The sequence below is a fragment of the Leucopleurus acutus genome (assembly GCF_964270905.1).
Source record: "Leucopleurus acutus genome assembly, chromosome: 3".
NCBI lineage: Eukaryota > Metazoa > Chordata > Mammalia > Artiodactyla > Delphinidae > Leucopleurus > Leucopleurus acutus.
The window spans coordinates 45115907-45140116 of record NC_139145.1 but is presented as its reverse complement, the minus strand read 5'-3'; the positions used below and the strand labels follow the sequence as shown (position 1 = coordinate 45140116).

Here is a 24210-nt window from a genome sequence, read left to right as displayed (position 1 = left end):
AACACATGGAGGCTAAACAATACGTTACTACATAACCAAGAGATCACTGAAGAAATCAAAGAGAAAATCAAAAACGACCGAGAAACAAATGACAATGAAAACACGACCCGAAACCTATGGGATGCAGCAAAAGCAGTTCTAAGAAGGAAGTATAGAGCAATACAATCCTACTTCAAGGAACAAGAAACATCTCAAATAAACAAATTAACCTTACACCTAAATCAGTTAGAGAAAGAAGAACAAAGAAAACCCAAAGTTAGCAGAAGGAAAGACATCATAAAGATCAGATGAGAAATAAATGAAAGAAATGAAGGAAACAATAGCAAAGATCAATAAAACTAAAAGGTGGTTCTTTGAGAAGATAAACAAAATTGATAAAGCACAAGCCAGACTCATGAAGAAAAAAAGAGATAAGGCTCAAATCAACAGAGTTAGAAATGAAAAAGGAAAAGTAACAAATGACACTGCAGAAACACAAAGGATCATGAGGGATTACTACAAGCAACTATATGCCACTAAAATGGACAACCTGGAAGAAATGGACAAATTCTTAGAAAAGCATAACCTTCCAAGACTGAACCAAGAAGAAATAGAAACTATAAACAGACCAATCACACGCACTGAAATTGAAACTGTGATTAAAAATTTTCCAACAAACAAAAGCCCAGGACCAGATGGCTTCACAGGAGAATTCTAACAAACATTTTGAGAAGAGCTAACACCTATCCTTCTCAAACTCTTCCAAAACATAACAGAGGGAGGAACACTCCCAAACTCATTCTACGAGGCCACCATCACCCTGATACCAAACCCAGACAAAGATACTACAAAAAAGAAAACTACAGGCCAATATCTCTGATGATCATAGATGCAAAAATCCTCAACAAAATACTAGCAAACAGAATCCAACAGCACATTAAAAGGATCATACACCATGATCAAGTGGGGTTTATCCTAGGAATGCAAGGATTCTTCAATATATGCAAATCAATCAATGTGATACACCATATTAACAAATTGAAGGAGAAAAACTATGTGGTAATCTCAACAGATGCAGGAAAAGCTTTTGACAAAATTCAACACCCATTTATGATAAAAACTCTCCAGAAAGTGGGCATAGAGGGAACCTACCTCAACATAATAAAGGCCATATATCATTCTCAGTGGTGAAAAACTGAAACCATTTCCGCTAAGATCAGGAGCAAGATAAGTCTGCCCATTCTCACCACTATTATTCAATATAGTTTTGGAAGTTTAGCCACAGCAATCAGAAGGAAAAGAAATAAAATGAATCCAAATCAGAAAAGAAGAAGTAAAACTGTCACTGTTTGCAGATAACATGATACTATACATAGAGAATCCTAAAGTTGCTAGCAGAAACCTGGTAGAGCTAACCAATGAATTTGGTAAAGTAGCAGGATACAAAATTAATGCACAGAAATCTCTTTCATTTCTATACACTAATGATGAAAAATCTGAAAGAGAAATTAAGGAAACACTCCCATTTACCATTGCAACAACAAAAATAAAATATCTAGGAATAAACCTACCTAAGGAGACAAAAGACCTATGTGCAGAAAACTGTAAGACACTGATGAAAGAAATTAAAGATGATACAAACACATGGAGAGATATACATTGTTCTTGGATTGGAAGAATCCACATTGTGAAAATGACTGTACTACCAAAGCAATCTACAGATCAGTGCAATCCCTATCAAACTACCAGTGGCATTTTTCAGAGAACTAGAACAAATAATTGCACAATTTTTATGGGAACACAAAGACCCCGAATAGCCAAAGTAATCTTGAGAAAGAAAAACAGAGCTGGAGGAATCAGGCTCCCAGACTTAAGGCTATACTACAAAGCTACAGTAATCATGACAGTATTTTACTGGCACAAAAACAGAACTATAGATCAGTGGAACAGGATAGAATGCCCAGAGATAAACCCACGCACATATGGTCACCTTATCTTTGATAAAGGAGTCAAGAATATACAGTGGAGAAAACACAGCCTCTTCAATAAGTTGTGTTGGGAAAACTGGACAGCTACATAGAAAAGAATGAAATCAGAACACTCCCTATCACCAAACACAAAAATACACTCAAAATGGATTAAAGACCTAAATGTAAGGCCAGACACTACAAAACCCTTAGAGGAAAACATAGGCAGATGCTCTATGACATAAATCACAGCAAGATCCTTTTTGACCCACCTCCTAGAGAAATGGAAATCAAAGCAAAAATAAACAAATGGGACCTAATGAAACTTCAAAGCTTTTGCACAGCAAAGGAAGCCATAAACAAGACGAAAAGACAACCCTCAGAATGGGAGAAAATATTTGCAAATGAAGCAACTGGCAAAGGATTAATCTCCAAAATATACAAGCAGCTCATGCAGCTCAATATCAGAAAAACAAACAACCCAATCCAAAAATGGGCAGAAGACCTAAATAGACATTTCTCCAAAGAAGATATACGATTGCCAACAAACACATGAAAGGATGCTCAACATCACTAATCATTAGAGAAATGCAAATCGTAACTACAATGAGATATCATCTCACACCAGTCAGAATGGCCATCATCAAAAAATCTAGAAACAATAAGTGCTGGAGAGGGTGTGGAGAAAAGGGAACCCTCTTACACTGTTGATGGGAATGTAAATTGATACAGCCACTGTGGAGAACAGTATGGAGGTTCCTTAAAAAACTAAAAATAGAACTACCATATGACCCACCAATCCCACTACTGGGCATATACCCTGAGAAAAACATAATTCAAAAAGAGTGATGTACCACAATGTTCACTGCAGCTCTATTTACAATAGCCAGGACATGGAATCAATCTAAGTGTCCCTCGACAGATGAATGGATAAAGAAGATGTGGCACATATATACAATGGAATAATACTCAGCCATAAAAGAACCCGAAATTGAGTTATTTGTAATGAGGTGGATGGACCTAGAGTCTGTCATACAGAGTGAAGTAAGTCAGAAAGCAAAAAACAAATACCATATGCTAACACATATATATGGAATCTAAAAATAAACTGGTTCTGATGAACCTAGGGGCAGGACTGGAATAAAGACACAGACATAGAGAATGGACTTGAGGACGCGGGGAGGGGGAAGGGTAAGCTGGGACGAAGTGAGAGAGTAACATTGACATATATACAGTTCCAAATGTAAAATAGATAGCTAGTGGGAAGCAGGCACATAGCACAGGGAGATCAGCTCCGTGCTTTGCTACCACCTAGAAGGGTGGGATAAAGAGGGTGGGATGGAGAGGCAAGAGGGAGGGCATATGGGGATCTATGTATACATATAGCTGATTCACCTTGTTATACAGCAAAATCTAATACAACATTGTAAAGCAATTATACTCCAATAAAGATGTTAAAAAAAAAGAATATTGAGCAGAATTCCCTGTGCTATACAGTAGGTTCTTGTTGTTTATCTATTTTAAACATGTAGTGTGTACATGTCAATCCCAAACTCCCAATCTGTCTCTCCCCTGCACCTTTCCCCTTTGGTTACCATAAGTTTTTTTTCTAAGTCTGTGAGTCTGTTTCTGTTTTGTAAGTAAGTTCATTTGCATCATTTTTAAAAAAAATTCCACATACAATTGTCATTTATTTACCCATTTAACAAATAGTTATTGAGTGCCGACATTGTGCCTAATCCTGAGCTAGGCACTAGGGATTCAGTGATGAGCACAGATACTGTCCTGCTTTCATTGGACAATCAAATGGGGAAGAGAACTAGTTTTTTTTGTTTTGTTTTTTTTGTTTTATTTTGTTTTTGTTTCTTGCGGTACGCGGGCCTCTCACTGTTGTGGCCTCTCCCGTTGTGGAGCACAGGCTCCGGACGCACAGGCTCAGCGGCCATAGCTCACGGGCCCAGCCACTCCACGGCATGTGGGATCTTCCCGGACTGGGGCACGAACCCGTGTCCCCTGCATCGGCAGGCGGACTCTCAACCACTGCGCCACCAGGGAAGCCCGGAAGAGAACTATTGATTAAATAATCTCACAGAGAAATTTAAAACTGCAACTATTTTTTATCATTGTTTTTTAAGATTGTTTTTTGGATGTGGACTAATTTAAAGTCTTTATTGAATTTATTACCATCCTGCTTCTGTTTTGTGGGGTTTTTTTGTTTTGTTTTGTTTTGGCTGCGAGGCATGTGGGATCTTAGCTCCCTGATCAGGGATTGAACCCGCACCTGCTTCATTGGAAGGCAAAGTCTTAACCACTGGATCACCAGGGAAGTCCCCCAAACTGCAATTATGTTGAGTGTTACAAAAGAGAGAGGCATGGTGCTTTAAGGATTGAGCAAGGGACGTCAGGGAAGGCTGCCCTGAGGAGGTGTGATAGTTAAGTTTTGAGTCAAATACAGCAAGAGAGAAATGGAAGAAATATTCCTGGAAGAGAGCAGTGTGTGCCAACGTCCTGTGAGGTGCGAGAGGTGGGTACATCTCATTCTGGGAGAAAAGCAGTGTGTTCTGTTACCCTGTGAAGCTGGAGAGAGATACAGGGCTAGGCTTGGAAGAGCCTTCTGTGCCATATTCCAGGGATTTGTTTTTACACCTAGAAAAACAGGAAGCCATTACAGAATTTGAGCAGAAGGATGACTTGATCAGATTTGAGTTCCAAAAAGATAATTCTGCCATATGAGGAATGGGGGTTGGAAGGGGTCAAAGCTAGCTAACTAGTAAGGGTAGACTAGTTAGGATGGTCTTCCAGTAGTTCAGATGAGCTAAAGGTCTCTTGAATGACAGTAGATGGGGAGAGGGATGGAGATGGTAAGACGTAGATGAATTCATGTGATAATTAGAAAGTAAAAGGACTTGGTACTAGATTGAAAATGGAGGTAAAGAAAAAGGAAATGTTAAGGATGACCAACACCCAAGTTTCTAGTAACTGAATGGCTGATGATGCCATTCACTGAACCTGAGAACGCTGGCAAAGGACCATATTCAGGGAGGAAGGTCATGAGTTTGTTTTGGGTCTGGAGTTTTCTCTTGAACACTTGAATATTTGGATCTAGCATTGAGAAGAGAAGTCTAGGTTATAGATACACAATATGAAATTGGGAGTCATCTGTGCACAAATGGGTGGTAATGTAAAGTCAATTACTGTGGTAGACAGAATAACGGCCTCTCCAAGATGTCCATGTCATGATCTGCAGAGCCTGTGAATACATTATCTTACATGGCAAAGGGAAATTAAGATAGCATGTGGAATTAAGGTTGTTATTCAGCTGACTGTGCAATAGAGATTATCCTGGATTATCTAGGTGGACCCAGTGTAATCACAAGGGTCCTTCAATGTGGGAGACAGCAGTAGAAGAGTCAGTTTCAGAGGGATGTGACGTGAGAAAGCCTTGTCCTGTCATTGCTGGCTTTTTTTGTGTTTTGTTTTGTGGTTTGTTAATGACATTTTATTTTTAAATTATCATTTGTTATATTTACTAGTTTGCCAAACTACTTTATTTATTTTTGGCATTTTATTTATTTATTTTAACATCTTTATTGAAGTATAATTGCTTTACGATGGTGTGTTAGTTTCTGCTTTATAACAAAGTGAATCAGCTTATAATGGAAGGAGCCTCTAGTCAAGGAATAGGGGCAGCCCTAGAAGCTGGAAAAGACCAGAAATAGATTTTCCCCTAGTGTCTTCAGAAAGGAACATAGCTCTGATTAGACTTGGATTTTAGTACAGTGAGACCCATTTTGGAATTCTGATCTCCAGAACTGTAAGATGATAAAACTGTGCTGTTTTAAGCCACCAGGTTTGGGGTAATTACAGCAGCGATAGGAAACTAACCCAGTTACCTTGAGAAAAGTTAAAGAGAGAGAGGGCCTAACACTGAATCATGGAACTCTATTACATGATGGTGATATAAAGAAGAGAAACTTACTAATGAGACAGGGAAGAAAGAGAAGAAGAAAACCAGGAGAATTTAGGGTTCTGGAAGCAAGAGGAGAGAATCTTTCATAAAGAGGTCAAGCAGGATGAGAAGTGTACGCTGGATTTGGTGGTAGGAGCTCATGGATGACTACAGTGACAACCGTTTTGTTGGAACGAAGGGAGCTGGGTGCAGACTGGGGTTGGATGTGGTGTTAGTGCGAGGTGAAGAGGCAAAAGTAAAGACTATGCGCAGTGCTTCTAAGAAGTTCGCTTGTACAGTGGAAGGAAAAATTACAAAAATGTTACCTTGGAATACTAATAATATTTCTGAAGCTTGGCATTGTTGACATTTTGGATCAGGTAATTCTTTGTCGTGGGGGACTATCTTGTGAATTATGGAATGTTTAGCCGTTTCTCTGGTCTCTGTCCACTAGATGCCAGTTGCAGTCTCTTCCCTCAGTTGTGACAACTAAAAAGTCTGTAGCCATTGTTAAATGTCCCCTAGGGATGAGTGACAAAATGCCCCTAAATGAGAACCACTGTTTTGTATAGAAAATAAAGAATCCCCTGAGTTTGATTTTGTCCAAGTACATCAGACTTATTTTTTTCTGAAGGGTAAAAGGGCATCAAATGAGTGCAACATTATTTGATTGGCTCCTTCAAAGCTCATGCTCTAGATACACTTGATATTTAGGTACATACTCTGAGTTGATAGAAATTGAATTTGTATAAATGGTATTCTTGTGCATGCTCTCATGTGCATGTAAGAATCCGAAAAGATAAGCCTAGGATGGACTCCAGTTATATTCAAAGTTTGTTCTAATTCTGTCTTTGCCATTTAATCTAGATTGGTGACCAGATGATAATGGAACAGCATGGTTCCAAGCAACTGCCCTTACCCCAGTATCATCTGCCTATAAGGATCCTAATAGCATTAGCTGAAATCTCAAAGCAGGTGCTCATCAAATCATGTTGAAATCTTTCACACTGTTAAAAAAAAAAAAAAAAGACAGAGTGTCTGCATTCTAACGTGGTTGATGTGGCTTTTCAGAAATTTAATGGGAAATGCAGTCCAGACCTTGTTTCTGAGCTTTGAAGAAAAGGATTGCTTTTTTAGATTGGATGCATATGTTGAGTCTCAGACGTATGAAGACTCTACTTCTCTTGCCACCATTCACAAGATCCTTCCTGTTGGATGGGCTCTTTGAGTGTGCCTAAGATGTCCCCCACCTATGTATTCATCCCTTCTTCCTCCCTAACTCCTGGCAATGCTTGATCTTTTTACTATTTCCATAGATTTGCCTTTTCAGAATGTCATGTAGCTGTGATCATACAGTATGTAGCCTTTTCAGATTGTCTTCTTTCACTTCGTAATGTGCATTAACGTTCCTCCATGTCTTTTTGTGGCTTGGTAGCTCATTTCTTTTCAGCACTGAATATTCCATTGTCTGGATGTACCACAGCTTATTTATCCAGACACCTACTGAAGAATATGTTGGTTGCTTCCAAGTTTTAGCAATTCTAAGTAAAGCTGCTGTAAACATCATGTGCAGGTTTTTGTGTAGGCATAAGTTTTCAACTCATTTTGGTAAATACCAAGAAACATAATTGCTGGGCCATATGGTAAGAGTGTGTTTAGTTTTGCCAGAAACTGTTGAACTGTCTTTCAAAATGGCTGTACCATTCTGTGTTCCCACCAGCAATGAGAGTTCTTATCGCTCCACATCCTAGCCAGCATTTGGTGTTGTCAGTGTTTTGGATTTGGGCCATTCTAATAGATGTATAGTGGTATCTCATGTTTTAATTTTCAATTCTTTAATGATATGTGATGCTCTCCATCTTTTTATATGCCTATTTACCATCTGTATATCTTCTTTGATGAGGTGTCTGTTCAGATCTTTGACCCATTTTAAAATCAGGTTGTTCATTTCCTTATTGTTGAGTTTTAAGTGTTCTTTGTATACTTTGGTTAATAACCTTTTATCAGAAATGGCTTTTGCAAATATTTCCTCCCAGTCTGGCTTGTCTTCACATCCTTTTGAGTGTTTTAACTTAAAAAAAAATAAGTTCTTGATCATTTGAAAGCCTATTAAGCAGTATAAGGAGAAATGTAATCCACAGCTTTTTAGGATATTAATATTGAATTTAGCAGAAATGTTAGGAGGTATGGACTTACTTAAGCCCTTTGCCATCTTTCTGGGTCATTTAAATACTTTTCCCATAGCAGCATGAAGTGGTTTTCCTCCAGCTGCAAAAGAGTTGCAGTGTGAGACCATGAATTTAGTTTGAAAATACCAAATTTGTGAGACCTGAGGAGATTTAATCCCTGGCAAAATGTGCTCAACTTCTCACTTAAGAAAAAGAATTAAAACAAACCAGAGGTGTTCACGCTTATATCTGGTGGCTTTAGAAGTTTCCCTATGGGAGAAAGTTACGCTTTAATGAAGAATTAGTTTATTCAGGGTGGATTAAGTTGCTAAAATTCATCTCCATAGTAATTTAGCAAGGGAAAAATTAAGATGTTGGCCACAGTTTCTATAAATTTGGTCAGAGCTGAAGATCCATGTGAATAACTTTGGGAAGGTGATACTCATTCCAGTTGATCATTTAGCTATTAAATACCAATCTTGCACATAGTGGGTCCTCTACTCAAAAGTGCTTTTGCTTATGAGTTACATGTCAGTGTAAATGAGCCAATCTCATAATTCCTTTCACGTGTTCAATGACTGCATATTTTCCTGCATTCATTTTACTGTGCCTCCTATGTTCTAAGAACTGTTGAAGTTTTGAGGGGAACACTAGTTTACATAATGTGATTTCTGGCATTAAGGAGTTTTACTGATGACTAGGAGAAAGACAAATGTATGGAACTTTCTGTGATCTGAAAGGTAGTCCATCTTTCCTGAATGATATAAAAGAAAAAAATTCCAGTTTTTTTTTTTTAACCACTTCCTAATGTACAATTTGACTTCTATACAGTGTCATTTAACTTGGCGGAACAGTGAAACTGTGATGGTTAATTTTCCGTGTCAGCTTGACTGGGTCATAGGATTCCCAGATAGTTGATTAAACATTATTTCTGGTGTGTCTGTGAGGGTGTTTCTGGATGAGATTAGCTTTTCAGTCAACAGACTGTGTAAAGCAGATTGCCTTCCCCATTACAGGTGGACCTTGTCTAGTTTGTTGAGGGCTGAAAAGAACAAAAAAGGGGAGGAAGGGAGAATTTGCTCTCTCTTCCTGACTACATAAGCTGGAACGTTGGTCTTCTCTTACCCTTGAACTGGAAATTACACCATCAGCATTTCTGGTTCTCAGGCCTTTGGACTCAGACTGGAAAAAAAATTATATATATAATATATAAAATTATATGTATTATATAATTATAATATAATATTGTATATTATATATAATATTTTATATATAATAAAATTATATATGTGTGTGTGTATATGTATCTCTCCTATTAGTTTTGTTCCTATGGAAAACCTGACTGATACTGGAACAAAAGTGCTTAAATTTAAAGGGTAATTTATTTTTTAAAAGGCATTCAAGAAAAAAGAGAGAGAAAAAAACCTTTGTATTCATACAGTTTCAAGTTGTTGGCTAAAATGACAGATATTTCCCTGTTTCTCACCCCCCAAACTGTATCATTTCATCTGAGGATTTAAAATTGGGCAACCAAAGGTCACTTGGATTGTATTTAGTGGTGCATGCCAGGTCAATTTATTTTAACATGCATAAGTCTAAATTGTCAGTAATAATCATCTCAGGAAAGAACTGTAGGAAAAAATCAATATTCCTGTTGAGAGTTTTCAATAGTACTTAATGATTTTACACATCTGCCACACAGACATGAAGGAGGCTCAGTTAAAACCCATAACAGAGTAAGCAAGCACTGCCTAAAAAGGGAAAAAAAAAAAATCTATGTCAAAACCACAAGATAGGGCTTCCCTGGTGGCGCAGTGGTTGAGAATCTGCCTGCTAATGCAGGGGACACAGGTTTGAGCCCTGGTCTGGGAGGATCCCACATGCCGCGGAGCAACTAGCCCCGTGAGCCACAACTACCGAGCCTGCGTGTCTGAAGCCTGTGCTCCGCAACAAGAGAGGCCGCGATAGTGAGAGGCCTGCGCACCGCGATGAAGAGCGGCCCCCGCTTGCCACACCTAGAGAAAGCCCTCGCACAGAAACGAAGACCCAACGCAGCAAAAATAAATAAATTAATTAATAAACTCCTACCCCCAACATCTAAAAAAAAAAACAAAAACCACAAGATAAATATGACTAGCAGAATAAATCTTAGTTTCAGTGGACAGGTAGGTAATATATGTTGGAAATTTACATACTTGATCATGGTAGGGTTGTGCTTCAGTTTCCTTGTTTATAGCATAGTGATAACAAAGTACCTACCTCCCAAGATTGTGGTGAAGATTCAATGAGATGATATAGGTGAAGCTCTTAGAACAACACCTAGCTTATAAGAAACACTCCAAACACTTTCAAAAAATAAAATTAAGTAGGGCTTCAGAGACCATCTTACAGAGACAGCTGCTCTGAACTTTATTCCTAGACTTCTCTCTGTCTCTTTTGGTGACATTCATTTATTGAAAAACAAGGCCCTTAAAAGTGAAAATGTTCTGATTGGACAGCATTGGGCCTCTTCAGCAACATTGTCCCCTTCCTCAATAACTAAGCTTCTCTGAAAGTAAGACAGAAGCTGCCATAGTGTTGGGGAGAGTGATGGAAATTGCAAAGGTCCATGACATGCTGCTAGAGGAGAGTGATGGGGACTTTCTTGAGACAGGTGGGGTCTTTCAGCAGGTCCAGGCTTTATCACCCATGGGGAGTTGTTTGGTGGTTTTCAGAGTAAATCCTGGATTGTGATTTTAGGATGGGGAGTTGAGCTTAGAGCTCCACCTTCTTCCAGTCCTTGAGAGAGATTATCTGTGGGGCTGAGTATTGCTAGACGCTTTTCCCTTTGACTGGAAATCTAGGAAAATGACCTGGGCAGCCAGTCAATGGTATAGATTCTAGAATTTATTTAATAGTGTAGATGTTTAGGACCATAGATATCACCTCATCTCACTTCCCCATCTTAAAAGTGAGGAGACTAAGGCCTAGATTGGTAAACTGATTTCCCAAGGTCACCCAACATATAGTATGGCGAAGTTGACACTGAAGTCCAGATTTCCTGACTCCACATCCTGTGATTATAGAACACATCTGTGAAAGAGAGAGAGCGAGCAAGAGATTGGGACACAGAGGATTAAGGGGTGGAATTTAGATCAACATTTCTCCGTAGGTGCATCATACTAAAATTTCACATCATAGATAATAGTATTGATGTCTATCACTTATTAAATATTTACTATGTGATTATCACTTCATGTACATATATTAATTAATCCTTATAACAACATCATAAAGTAGGCACCGTTGTTATAGCTACTTTACAGATGAGGGAACTGAGGCTTGGAGAGGCTCAGCAAATTGTCCAGTATTATGCAGCTAATAAGTGACAGAGCCGAGACTAGAATAGTGAGTATTGGCAAATCACACTTCAGATGACATTAAGGCCATTTAAAAAGAGTCGTGGGGAGAGGCTTGGTCCCTTCTGCACTCCAGGTTTTAGTTTACACACTCTTAAAGTGCAACAGATGATCTTCAAGATCTGTGCATGAGTTATTGTTCTACTACTTTATTTTTCCTGGTGTTTTGACTGCACACAAGATTTTTCTAACTAAAGTTTGAGAATAAGTATGCAAGGTTTTCCTTCCTGATAAAATGAGGGTGAAACGATGTGGTAGCTGATGCTGAAAGCTCTTGCTGACTCATTCTGGGATGACCACATGCCTCCCAGGACAGCCTTTCTAGGCCTCCTTCCACTCCATTATTTCAGGTTTGATGGATGGTGATATTACCTTGCTCCTGCTTAAGAAGCTTGGTGCCTCTATTTTTTCTAGATTACATGAGGTTTTAACAAGGCTTATGGGGTGATTCTTTGTCATTAAAATAACAAATGGATTGAAAACAGCCTTCTGTCTCTTTGGGACCCACCACGGTTCCGTGGATGATAATCCAGCTGGTGATGGAACAACAGAGAACCATGAGGCTATCAGAGTGGGGAACTGTAAAATTCCCTGTGATTTGTCAGTGAGAATGGAGAATGTCAGACATCTCAGAGAATAAATTTAAATCCATGGCTGGATAGTGTGACTTTTGAGAACAAATTTTTATAAATGTGCAGTGGGATTGGCTTGGGGATATGGGATATCTTTTTTTTTTTTTTTCATTTTTTTAAAATATAGGCTGCTCCAGCTCTTAGTTGCGGCACACGGGATCTTCACTGAGGCACGTAAACTTCTTAGTTGCGGCACTCAGGCTCCTTAGTTGTGGCATGCAAACTCTCAGTTGTGGCATGCATGTGGGATCTGTTTCCCTGACCAAGATCAAACCCAGGCCCACTGCATTGGGAGTGTAGAGTCTTACCTGGCTGAGAGGCCAGAAAAGTAATAGATCGCATGTTTATTCTTCTGTGGAAACTATGGAAATAAATGGCATAAGCATTTAAAATGTTAGAACTAAAGGGTTTTAAAACATCAGAAAAAAGTTGAGTTAAATGAGAACATGGCTGTCCCCTAGGCAGAGATGCTAATCTAATACTAGGAATTCTGATTCAAGTCCATGGAGCTGTCTAGGCAGCAGGAATTGGAATATTAGGTCCAAGGGGGCTGGACTTGTATGCCTGGAGCAGATCCCCACAGAAGGAAGCAAGATCAATGTCAAAAGAAGAGAATAATTCCACTTCCTGTTTCTGATCCCGCTTGTGAGAACAATTTAGATCAAGAGTGATACTGTCATGAGAAAAATGATATGTCTTTCAACAAACTGCCAATTGAAACTTTTAAAATAAATGACTACAGTGAAGATGTTGAATTCAGGTCAGTTTAAGGAATTGACTAATGACAGCAACAGAGATCACAGGAAATGATACAATCCTGAAACTGACAGGAGGTGAGATGGAGGTTACTCTGTAGTAAATTATGTGCAGAAATGGGTTAGCTACTCTGTTCAGAATTGACACAGAGAAGCCTCAAACTTCAAAAGCTTCAAACAGCTTTCTCACCCTCACTTTTTGAGTGGCTAGTTGTGTGATCTGGGTAAGTTTCTTCTCTAAAGGGGCTTCAGTTTCTCCATCTGTAAAATGGGGAATTTGGCTGGCTCATCATTTAGGTTTCTTCTACTACTTACCTATTTTTAGATCTGCTACCATGAATGTCTGCTGGCAGAAATAGGAGCAGTAATACATTTTACTTACTGTAATTTTCAGGCAATAGAATCTTCCCCATCCATTTAAGTTCATGGTTCTCTCTCTCATCCTTGGAATCCAGAGTGTTTGCGGCTGGTATCCTTTATTTGACACCTATCAGTATTCTGAACGGTTGTTGTTAGCAACTTGAAGGGCAAGATTTGTACCTTATTCCATTTTGCATCCTGAATGATTAGCACAGTAATTGCAGTTAGTACCTGCCACCATTACCACTAACAACAATAAATAATTGTAATATCAACAGTAATAGTTGCTATGTATTTAGTGCTTACACATGTGGTGGGCATTGTGCAAAGCACTCCATATACATGATCTTATTTAGGCCTCAAGAGAGGAGAAACAGAGAGATTGAGCAACATGCCTGAGGTCACACAGACCATAACTGGCAGAACCAGTATTTGACATGTAACCCAAGTCTGTATGTTTCCAAAGCTATGATCTTACCCACCATAGCATGCTGCTTTCCTCCAAAATTTCTCATCTTCTATAGATAATAAATACCTAAACCTGAAAATTCAAGAAGTAGGAAATAGAAGCATGTTATTTAGATATATGGAGGTGAGCGACAAAAGAAACAGCTAAAATAATTGAGAATGGTTGCTTTTGAGAAAGAGATGAGAGGAGTACAGGAGAATGCTGTTTTTTCGTAATAAGTCTCAAAGAATTGTGTGACTCTGTAAATTACGTCCAAATCTAATTTTGATGAAAATTTAAACTTGAAAGTAAAAGAATTATGGTATACCCATTTAAAAAAAAAACGGAGAAATAGGAAATGGGGTCAGACTGGGGAGACAGGACCTGTCCATTTTACAAGAGGATTGTAGACTCAGAACACTGGAAGGGAGAAATCTGGGAGCCTTTGGGTGAGGGGAAGTTCACCCTAGTTGTGGCATAGTGTATGTACCTATGCATTACCAGTGTCCAATGTAAATCTAATTAAACCACATATATAATTTAACCTTTTTGGAAGCCACATTAAAATAAGTAAAAAGGAAATAATAAAATAATTTTAATAAGGTATTTTATTTAAACCAATATATCCAAACTGATCTTTTCAACATATAATAAATATAAAAATTATTAATGAGCAAAAAGTAACTACTAATAAATCATCCTTAACACTTCCTGTTAGGCATCTTAGAAACTCTTGGTTTGGCCATCAAATTTATGGGCCTTTTTGATAGTGCTACAAAGGCATTTCAAGTTGGAGATCATAGCACTGGGAGTATTCTGAAAGTAGATGTTTAGTACATGTATTTTGGGGGCCTTTTTTAAAAAGTTATAAGTGAAAAAATTTAAACTAGATTAAGAAATGGAATTGAGTGGCTCATTTTACAGAAAAGTCTGGGGGAGGTCTTGTTTCAGGCCAGGCTGGATCCAGGTGACTTACTCGTGACATTTCTTGCTTGATCCTTTCATCTCTTGGTTCTGCTTTACTTGCTTTTTTTTTCCTAGCAGGCTCTACCCCTGTGGCAGAGAACATTGCTCCAAGAGTTCCAGACTTTCGGAATCCATATGGTTTATGGTTCTAGAGGAAGGGAAATAGCTTTCCTGATAATGGGGCAAAAATCCTAAGGAGGACATCGCCTGGCCTAGCTTGGGGCATGTACCCATCCCTGAACCCATTAGTGTGTCTAGAGGAGATGAAGCATTCTTATTGGCAAGGCCTGTGGAATGTGACCTCCCTGTGACTTGGAAGGCTGGAGAGTCTGAATGAGCCTCAGCCAGATCATGTGAGCTGAGTTAGAAGACAATGAAAAGGGAGGTGTAATTCTCCACATGGAAGGATGACGCAGATAAATATCACAGGTCTGCTCTAAAATCTCCAACTTTCTCACTGTTTTAACAAATGGTGTCCTTTCTAGTGTATTGGAAAGAGCATTGGGCTGATGTAAAGGGCATCTTGATTCTGGTTCCTTCTCTGTTTCTGAATAGCTATGGAGCCTTAGACAAATCATTTAGGCTCTTTTGGATTTAGTTCCTGTATCGGTAAAAATGCAAAGTAGAATGATTTGATCTTTCTGAACCTTTCCAACTCTGGCATTCTGTTTCTAAGTGCTAGTGATGATTATCACGTCCCCTGAATAGCAAGAAAAGTCAGTTGCTGGTTTTACTATAGATCAATGATTTCATACTTTCTTTTAAAAGTCTAGTTATTATCTACAGTAAATTAATGCAGCCTTCTCGTTTCTGACATCTGTGCATCACACCATGGAAGACATTAGATCTGCCGTGGTGAGCTGTTCTATGAAAATGGTGCAAGGGATGTATTCGTAGTTTTCTGTACATTAATAAAAAAAGTTTTTGTGTAGTTAATGTGAGCTCCACCAGGGCAGCAGTCATGTCTGTCTTGTTCCGTGCTGAACCTCCAGTGCCTAGCTCAGTCCTTGATGTATAATCGCTACTTAGAAAATATCTGTTGAAAGACTAAATACAGTGTAAAAAATGAAGATATAAAATTTCTTAAAGCTCATGCATTGTAGAACCTTCTTGAATATAAGTGATCGTGTATAACCAAAAGAAATATTTTAGATAGGAATAAAACAGTAGTAAATGACAGTGATGCGGTTGAACCCAGTCAGCACAAGTGTACAGCTCAAGAAGTTTTGTAGCTATATCATGCTGCCTTCAATGGACCTCAAAGGTTAAAGTCCAATGCTTTCTGGCCCTTATGATTGATGGTCTCCTTTCCAGTGCCCCAGACTGATTCTGCTGTTGAAAAGCAAATTAAAATTTTCTACATCTTTTGCCTTATTTCTATCTAATTTTAGCATGTTTTCTTACATAAAGTATCATTTTTTGTCATTACAGTCATGTTGATCCATTCTTCAGGGAGAGTTTGGGTCCTGTTATCTTCTGAGTTTATTCCAGACTTTTTTCTTTATGTGCAGGTTACACTGAACTATCATGGCTAGGTTGCTTCTTAAAAATAGGACTTTTTCCATGTCACTTTCTTAATAAAGAATGAAGTTTTCAGTTCGGGTTTTTAGATCCTCCACTCTTGGTCTCAATTCACCTATCAAATTTTATTTCTCACTACTATGCCTGAGGACCTGTGATGATCCAGTCTTTTTTTTTTTTTTTACTTTTATTTGCATTTATTTTTTGAAGCATTTATTCCCAGGCCATAAATCTTTGTTTCTTCAGTTTCTTCTGGGGTATCTTTTTCTTCTGGTTTAGGAACAATCTGTTCTCTTTCAGTGAGGATCATCTCAATGTGGCAGGGAGAGCTCATGTATGGGTTGATCTGACCATGAGCTCTGTAAGTCCTCTGCCGCATCTTGGGGGCTTTGTTTGCCAGGATATGCTCAATGACCAGAGAATCTACATCTAAGCCCTTAAGTTCAGCATTACTCTCTGCATTTTTGAGCATGTGCAGTAAAAATTCAGCACTCTTTTTGGGCCACCGACCCTGTGTCCAGCCCCACTGTTTGGCTTGGGCACACCTACCAACTCCACCATTGTAGTGACGGAATGGCACACATTGCTTCTTTAAAATGACATCCTTCAGATACTTGGTGGCTTTTCGGATATGCATACCCTTAATGGTCTGGGCAGTTTCACGAGTGTTCTTAAAGTGAACGCGAAGATTTGAACCTCTTGACTTGCATGATTTTGTGGGGTTTTCTGGGTCATGTGAATAGCGAACCATTTTTAGAGGTCACCTCAGGCCGCTTACCAGAAAAGGAAGAGTGATCCAGTCATTTTAAGTGGTCCAGTCATTTTAAGTATCGTCTACCGTGTACCTTGCACATATTATGAGCTCTCCTTGCCTTAAATCTACCTACCAGTCCAAGGTCTATCCATCATCCAGTGCTTTGATTAAAATCCATAAAGATTTCTCAAAGTATAACCTAGAGATTTTTCCTTACTTAAATGTTTATACCATTCCTGGATTGAAACCAACATTTCCTACATAGCCATGAAGAATACTCTTCAGACTCTGGAAAAAAAGTCTTCCATTGTCAAAGTGGTTTGAGAAATTTCACTGTCCATGGAAAACAATTTGGAAAATAATACTTCTTACTGTGAGTTTCTTGAGGGCAGAGATTAAGTGTGATTCATTGTTTATACTCAGTGGCTCGTATATTGCTTGTCCCATAAGCATTCAGCAAATGTAGAATAAATTAATGATTGATGAAAAGTTTTTCCTTCATTATGTGCTAGATTATGTTAATTTGACTTAGGTTTTGTATTTAAATTTTATTTCACCAGGGAGATAGAAATCTTAAGGACAACACCATGTGTTGTAAGTTTTTATTTTTCACAACATTTAGTTCAGGACTTGTCATCTGCCTGGTAATGAATAGAAACTTGTTGTGTTGCTGTAATTTGACCACTTGAACTACTGTGTGTGTCATGTCAGTATAGTGCAGTCAGCTTTACTTTGACCGTTGGAATTTGGTATAACACCTTTGATTATATATTCCATCTTCCAGGATTCACTCTGAAGCAGCTATTCCAATATTGCATTTGGCTGAATACTTGCAGGTCCTTTTCCCTAACTTATTGGAATAAGTTTATTCATTTTATCTCTCCTCTTACAAATCTGTTTAGCTTGTACATATGTGACCAATGTGAGCAAAATGATGCACTGAATAGGTCTTTAAACCTAGCTTTGTATCAACCAGTGAATGTTTTCATACTTCTGAAAAGATTCTATAGAAAGGATTTATAAATCAGACATTAAGGTTTCTAAGGCAGAAACTCAATAATTTGAAATAATGCCAAGGCATTTGGTAGGAATTTTTGGCAGGGAGATTTCTCTAAAAACCCCTTACCACTACCCTGACATTCCCTTAAGACTACCCTTTTTAACTGGAAGCACTTTTCTATAAGAATTCATGTATTTACATCTAGTTTTCTTAGACTTGTGTTCCTGTGAATGTGTGGTATGTCTCCAGAATATGATGTAGCATATTTCAGTTTGATTTTTATAGTCTCAGATTCGTTATTTGCTTGTCTTATTTATAGTATCTGGTATAATTTCAGTAAATTATTCCAATGAGTCTAAAAACTAAAAATTAGTTTCAATAAATTTGTAAAAATTGTCATTAATTTATACTATTATATAGCCTTAGGAACACCAGGAATATCGGCATTTTCAAATAAATCAGTCAAGTAACTGTGATTATCAAAGTCTAGAGAACTAACTTACAAGAGAAAAGGTTTCAGAAGACAAAATCAGTCTCTTTTCCAAGATTAACTAGGCAAGTTCTCCAGCTCTTTCTCCAGAACGGAAAGCACAAGTGTGATCTCACATACGGGCTGACCATCTTATAATAATTTCCTCTGTGAAGCTTTGTGGAGGCATGTTTTATTACATATGGGAAAACTTTACAGATTTCCTCTGATTAATTCTTTGGAAAGGGCTCAGATGCAGAAACTGCAATTTTCAACCCAAAGAACAATTAAAAGTGGTACACATATATTGTACCCCAGCATGCATCAAAGACTCCTTTCTTCTGCCATGGACTTCTTCCCAATTTACCTCTCTGGCACCTCCCCCAAATTCTCCATTTTTACTTTTAACTAAATGTTCAAGCCTTGTGTAATATATTAGTGGCAATATAAACCATTAGTTGGTGCCTCACTAGGGCTTTGAGGCTGCATGCCCATTTTACAGCAGCATTTATGAATGGTTGACAGCAAAAGCTCTAAGGTTAGGCTTACATTGAAAAAAAATGGCACCATTAATTTTCGTCTAGGAGCTTCAGTGGTTCCATTTCCTCACATTCAGTTCTCTGGGCAACCCTGCTTCACTGCAAGGAAAAGCAAACCTGGAGACAGGAGACCAGCCTCTCTGGGAGCTCTTGCATTCTGATGACATAAAATTAGTAAGAGTAGAACCATGGGCAGCAGCTATTGCCACAAAGCAATGATAGTTCATTTCATTGACCTCCTGAGTTTCTTGCAGGCAGTGAGCAGGCATAGGACTTCACACTTATAATTGCAAGCAGTCGTGTGATAGTTTATTATTTTTTTCTTTGTGGTGTGTGTGTGTGTGTGTGTGTGTGTTAGAGAGGTGGAGAAAATGAGATGAACTCCAGTCTTAGTCTGTTCAGGCTGCTGTGACAGAATACTATAGACTTGTTGGCTTATAAACAACAGAAATTTATTTCTCACAGTTCTGGAGGCTGGGAATTTCCAAGATCAAGGCATTGGCAGATTTGGTATCTGGTGAGAGCTCGCTTCTTGGTTTACAGGTGGCCGTCTTCTGTCTGTGTCCTTACATGGTAGAAAGGGCAAGGGAGCTCTCTGGGGTCTCTTTAATAAGGGCACTAATCCCATATGAGGGTTCCATCCTCATGACTTAATCACCTCCCAAAGACCCCTCCTCCAAAAACCATCACGTTGGAGGTTAAGATTTCAACACATGAATTTTGGGACACACAAACCTGCAGTTCATAGCAGTATCCTTGTGCACAACAGCTGACGTTGAATCCATGTGTACCTGATGATAGTGACAATATTTGAATAGAATTGTAGAATTAAAGAGTGCTTAGATTTTAACATTTGTTTCTAATACCAGCTTTGTATTCAGGATGCTTCAAGGTAGTGGCCAGACTCCTTCATGTGGTTTAAGAGGCTCTCCTGGTCTGGCCCTTATGCACCTTCCCAGAATTTATTTAGTCTCTCTTTTCCTTGGATTCTGTCTTCTCACCAAACTAAACTATTATTTGCCAAATCACCACCTGTTTCTTGCCTTTTCAGCCTTTGGATATCTATTCCCTCTGCCAAAAACGCTTTTGTGGCTAACTCCCATTCAGGAAGCCTGCCCTGAACCCTGCTGGTCCTTCTGTGGACATCCACACTCAGCCTGTATATTGCCTATTATGGAGTCTTCATCCTATTTTATCACTGTCTGTTTGCTTGTCTACCTTCCTCACTAGACTGAAACTCCTTGAGGGCAAGAATCATGTCTTGCTCATCTCTATAGCTTTAGTGACTGGCATACACCTATCAAGTAGAACTACTTCTTGAATTAATTAGTGGGTTATGTAAGGCAGCTCTCATAACTGCTGTCTTACAGATTAAGTGAGTGAAAAGTCAAAAAGAGTGAAAGGTCCTATCAGTGGAGACATACCTAGAAAACAAGTAACAGATTTAGAACATAAATTACGACAGTGGCAATACTGCTACTACTATTACTATCAATACTACTACTACTACTTATTATTATTATTATTAAAATACCATGAACCAGAGACCACACACACCTGGTTTATTAAATCCTCAGATCAACTCTTTAATGTAGGTATTCTTACTATCCACCTTTTTGTCAAGGCAGGATTTAAGTTTCAGAGAGGTTCATTAACTTAAGGTCACACAGTTTGCCCTTGCCTTTCATTTACTCCTTGCTGCCTCTTAGGCATTTTGGTTAAATATGCAGATCTTCTTCCCCTGTACTACATCAAGCAGCAGCCAATTGTAGAAAGAAAATGATGGCAAATCAATTGGTTGCTTTGCCTGCCAGTTGTCAAACACTGGTTGGACGGATAGATTTCACTGAATTGATATATCAAGTTCAAATTAATCTTATCCAGACTGCATTTGATTCTGTAGACTCTGATTATATCCTTTCTCACACTGTATTCTAGAATTGCAGTAACTTAACTAAAATGTAACATTTCAGACATAGAATATAAGGACCCTAGGAATAGCCCCAAACTTTCATGCTAGCACCAAGGAAGATAGTTGTGTTTCTTCCCCATACACCTGGTACAAATCACTGCCAGATACAGAATGTTGATCTGGGGGGTCTAAGTCTGACCTAGACTGGCAGTTTATATACTTGTGATGGATTTATGCCCTGGTGAGTTGTAGAGAATCGGTTAGACTTGTGGACCCATCCCCCGCCCCCTTCAGCTCCCCTAGAACTTAGGAAGCACATACACAGAGCCCTAAGCAAGCAGCGTTCTGGTGAGCTGATAATGTGCAGCCTCTGCCTTTGTCCCAGCAGACTGGACAAAGGGCACATCCAGTTCATCACTGCATGCACAGCTTGATGCCCTTGTTTGAGCTTAGTAAATCTGTGTTGAATAAATCAGTTGATTTGGCATTGGCAGGACAAATCGGGCTGATAGCCCTTTCTCTTTCGACAGCATTTCTCATTTCCATTTCAGTTATGTTGGATAGTCAGTGTTTGTAAGTAGTCTTCCTCCAGCCTAAAGCACCATACCTCTTTTAGATGGTAACATTTCTTATTATGGTGTCTTAGATGGTGTTCTAAGACTTTAAATGGAGTGCCATTTCTTAAAGATGTCCCAACTGTCTTATACAATCATCACTAGTTTAGCATGACACCTTCTTCAATATTACCAGGTGCCCTGCTTTATGCACAAGCTCTGTTTTGTTTTGTTTTTAACAGTTTTGTTGAGGTATAATTGACGTACAATAATCTGCACATATATAAAGCCTACAATTTAATAAGTTTTGACATGTATATACATATAAAACTGTGAGACTATCATCACAATCAAGATAGTGAATAAATCACTCACCCCCCAAATTTCCTTGTTCCCTTTATAATCTCTCCCTACCCCTTTCCCCATCACTAGGCAATGACTGATCTGCTTCCTGTCATTCCTATAATTATTATGCATTTTCTTGAGTTTATATAAATGAAATCACAAAAGATGTATTCCTTTGTCTTACATCACTCAGCATCATTATTTTGGGGTTCATTTGTATAATTGTGTAAGTCCATAGTTAATTCATTTTATTGCTGGGTAGTATTGTATTTTATAGCTATACCACAATTTGTTTAGCCATTCATTTGTTGATTGAGATTTGGTTTGTTTCTAGTTTGGGGGTATTATGAATAAAGCTGCTGTGAACATACGTATATATGCTTTCATTTATTTTGGATAAGCACCTAGGAATGGAATTTCTGGATCATACGGTAGGTGTTATGGGTTGAATTATGTCCCTTGAAAAAGATATGTTGATGTTCTAACCCCTGTACCTCAGAATGTGACCCTACTTGGAGATAGAGTCTTTATACAGGTAATTGAGTTAAAATGAGGTCATTAGGGGGGGCCTTCATCTAATATAACTGTTGTCCTTATAAAAATGGGAGAATTGGGGCATAGAGATATGCACAAAGGAAGGATGCCATGTAAAGATGAAGGCAAAGGTAGGGGTGATACTTCTGCAAGCCAAGGAATGCCAAAGACTGCCAGCAAACCACCAGAAGCTAGGAGAAAGGCATGGGACAGATTCTCCCTCACAGCCCTCAGAAGAAACCAACACTGCCACCACCTTGATCTTGAACTTCTATCCAAAATTATGAGACAATAAATTTCTGTTCTTTAAGACACCCAATTTGGGGTACTTTGTTATGGCAACCATAACAATCTAATACAGTATGTTTGTTTAAATTGTTAAGGAACTGCCCAATTGTGTTCCAAAGTGACTATACCATTTTATATTCCCAGCAGCAGTGTTTAAGAGTTCTAATTCTTCCATGTGCTCACCAACACTTGGTATGGTCAGTTTCTAAGTTTAGCCATTCTAATAGGTATATAGTGATATTTAATTGGGGTTTTAATTTGCATTTCCCTAATAACTAATGATGTTGAGAATTTTTTTCATGAGCTTATTGCTATCTATATATCTTCTTTGATAAAATATTTGTTCAGATCTGTTACCAATTGTAATTGGGCTGTTTTCATACCATTGCCTTTGAGAGCTCTTTTTATTTTCTGCATGCAAGTCCTTTATCAGATATGTGATTTCAAAATATTTTCTCTTTGTTTCTTATCTTTTCATAGCATTTGAAGAACAGAGGTTTTTGATTTTGATTACATCAGAGTTAGCAGTTTGTTCATTTTTAGGTCCTGCCTTTAGTGCCTTAACTAAAAATCTTTTCCTAAACCAAGGTCACAAACACTTTTGCCTAAATTTTCTTCCAGATGTTTTCTAGAACCTAGAAGTTGAATTTTTAGGTTACATTTGAGTGTGAATTCATTTTGAATTAATTTTTATATGTGTTGTGAGGTACAAATTGAGTTTCCTTCTCATTTCTTCTTTTTGCTTATTGATATTTAATTGTTCCAATGCCATTTGTTGACAAAATTACTTTTATTCAGTTGAATTGTCTTTGAACATTTGTCAAAAATCAGTAGACCATATATACATGGGTCTATTTCTTTACTCTCTGCTCTGTTCCACTGGTTTGTCTATCCCTATGTAAATACATCATTTGATTATTATAGCTCAGTGGCTTTGAATTTGGGGTGATTTTGTTCCCCAGAGGTATTTGGCAATGTCTAAAAACACTGTTGCTTGTCATAACGGGGGTGGGATACTGTTTGTATATAATTGGTAGAAATCAGGAATATTGCTCAACATACACAGAATAGCCCCCCTACAACAAAAGAATTATTCAACCCAAGTTGTTTGGGCTACTTTAGGTCCTTTGCATCTGCATGTAAATTATGGAATCAGCTTATTAGTTTCCCTAAAAGTCCTGCTGAGGTTTTGTTTGAGATTGAGTTAAATCTATAGGTAGCAAATGGAAAAAATCGATACCATAATACTACCTTAATAATATTGAGTGTTTCCATTCATAAACACTGTATATCTCTCCATTCATTAGGTCTTCTAAATTTCTTTTAGCAAGGTTTTGTAGCTTTTCAGTGTATAAGTCTTGCATATCTTTTATCAAATTTATCCCTAAGTAGTTAGCATTCTTTTGCTACTATTGTAAATGGTATTGTTTTTTACTGAGTAAAGTTTTAAAGAAGAGACATTTATATTTTCCATGAGCTTGGAAGGCTAATCAGCACATAACCTGCTCTACTGGGTCTTGTAATTTCAGGCCCCAGTATAACTATTAGGATTCATGGGATTCCAAGTGATAGTGACCCACGTTCCTTCAGATTAAGAGAAAGATGATACCTCACTGAACAAAAGGAAGAGCTGCAGATCAGCACCTGGACATGATGGCATTTAGATTCACTC

General features: G+C 38.2%; 1 pseudogene across 1 annotated transcript; it reads right to left on the bottom strand.

The window, feature by feature from the left end:
* Window positions 1–16089: 16089 nt before the first annotated feature.
* Window positions 16090–16894, bottom strand: LOC309959307 (large ribosomal subunit protein uL22-like; annotated as a pseudogene). Its single transcript has one exon. The product of its transcript is annotated as a large ribosomal subunit protein uL22-like (transcript).
* Between the last annotated feature and the right edge of the window lie 7316 nt (window positions 16895–24210).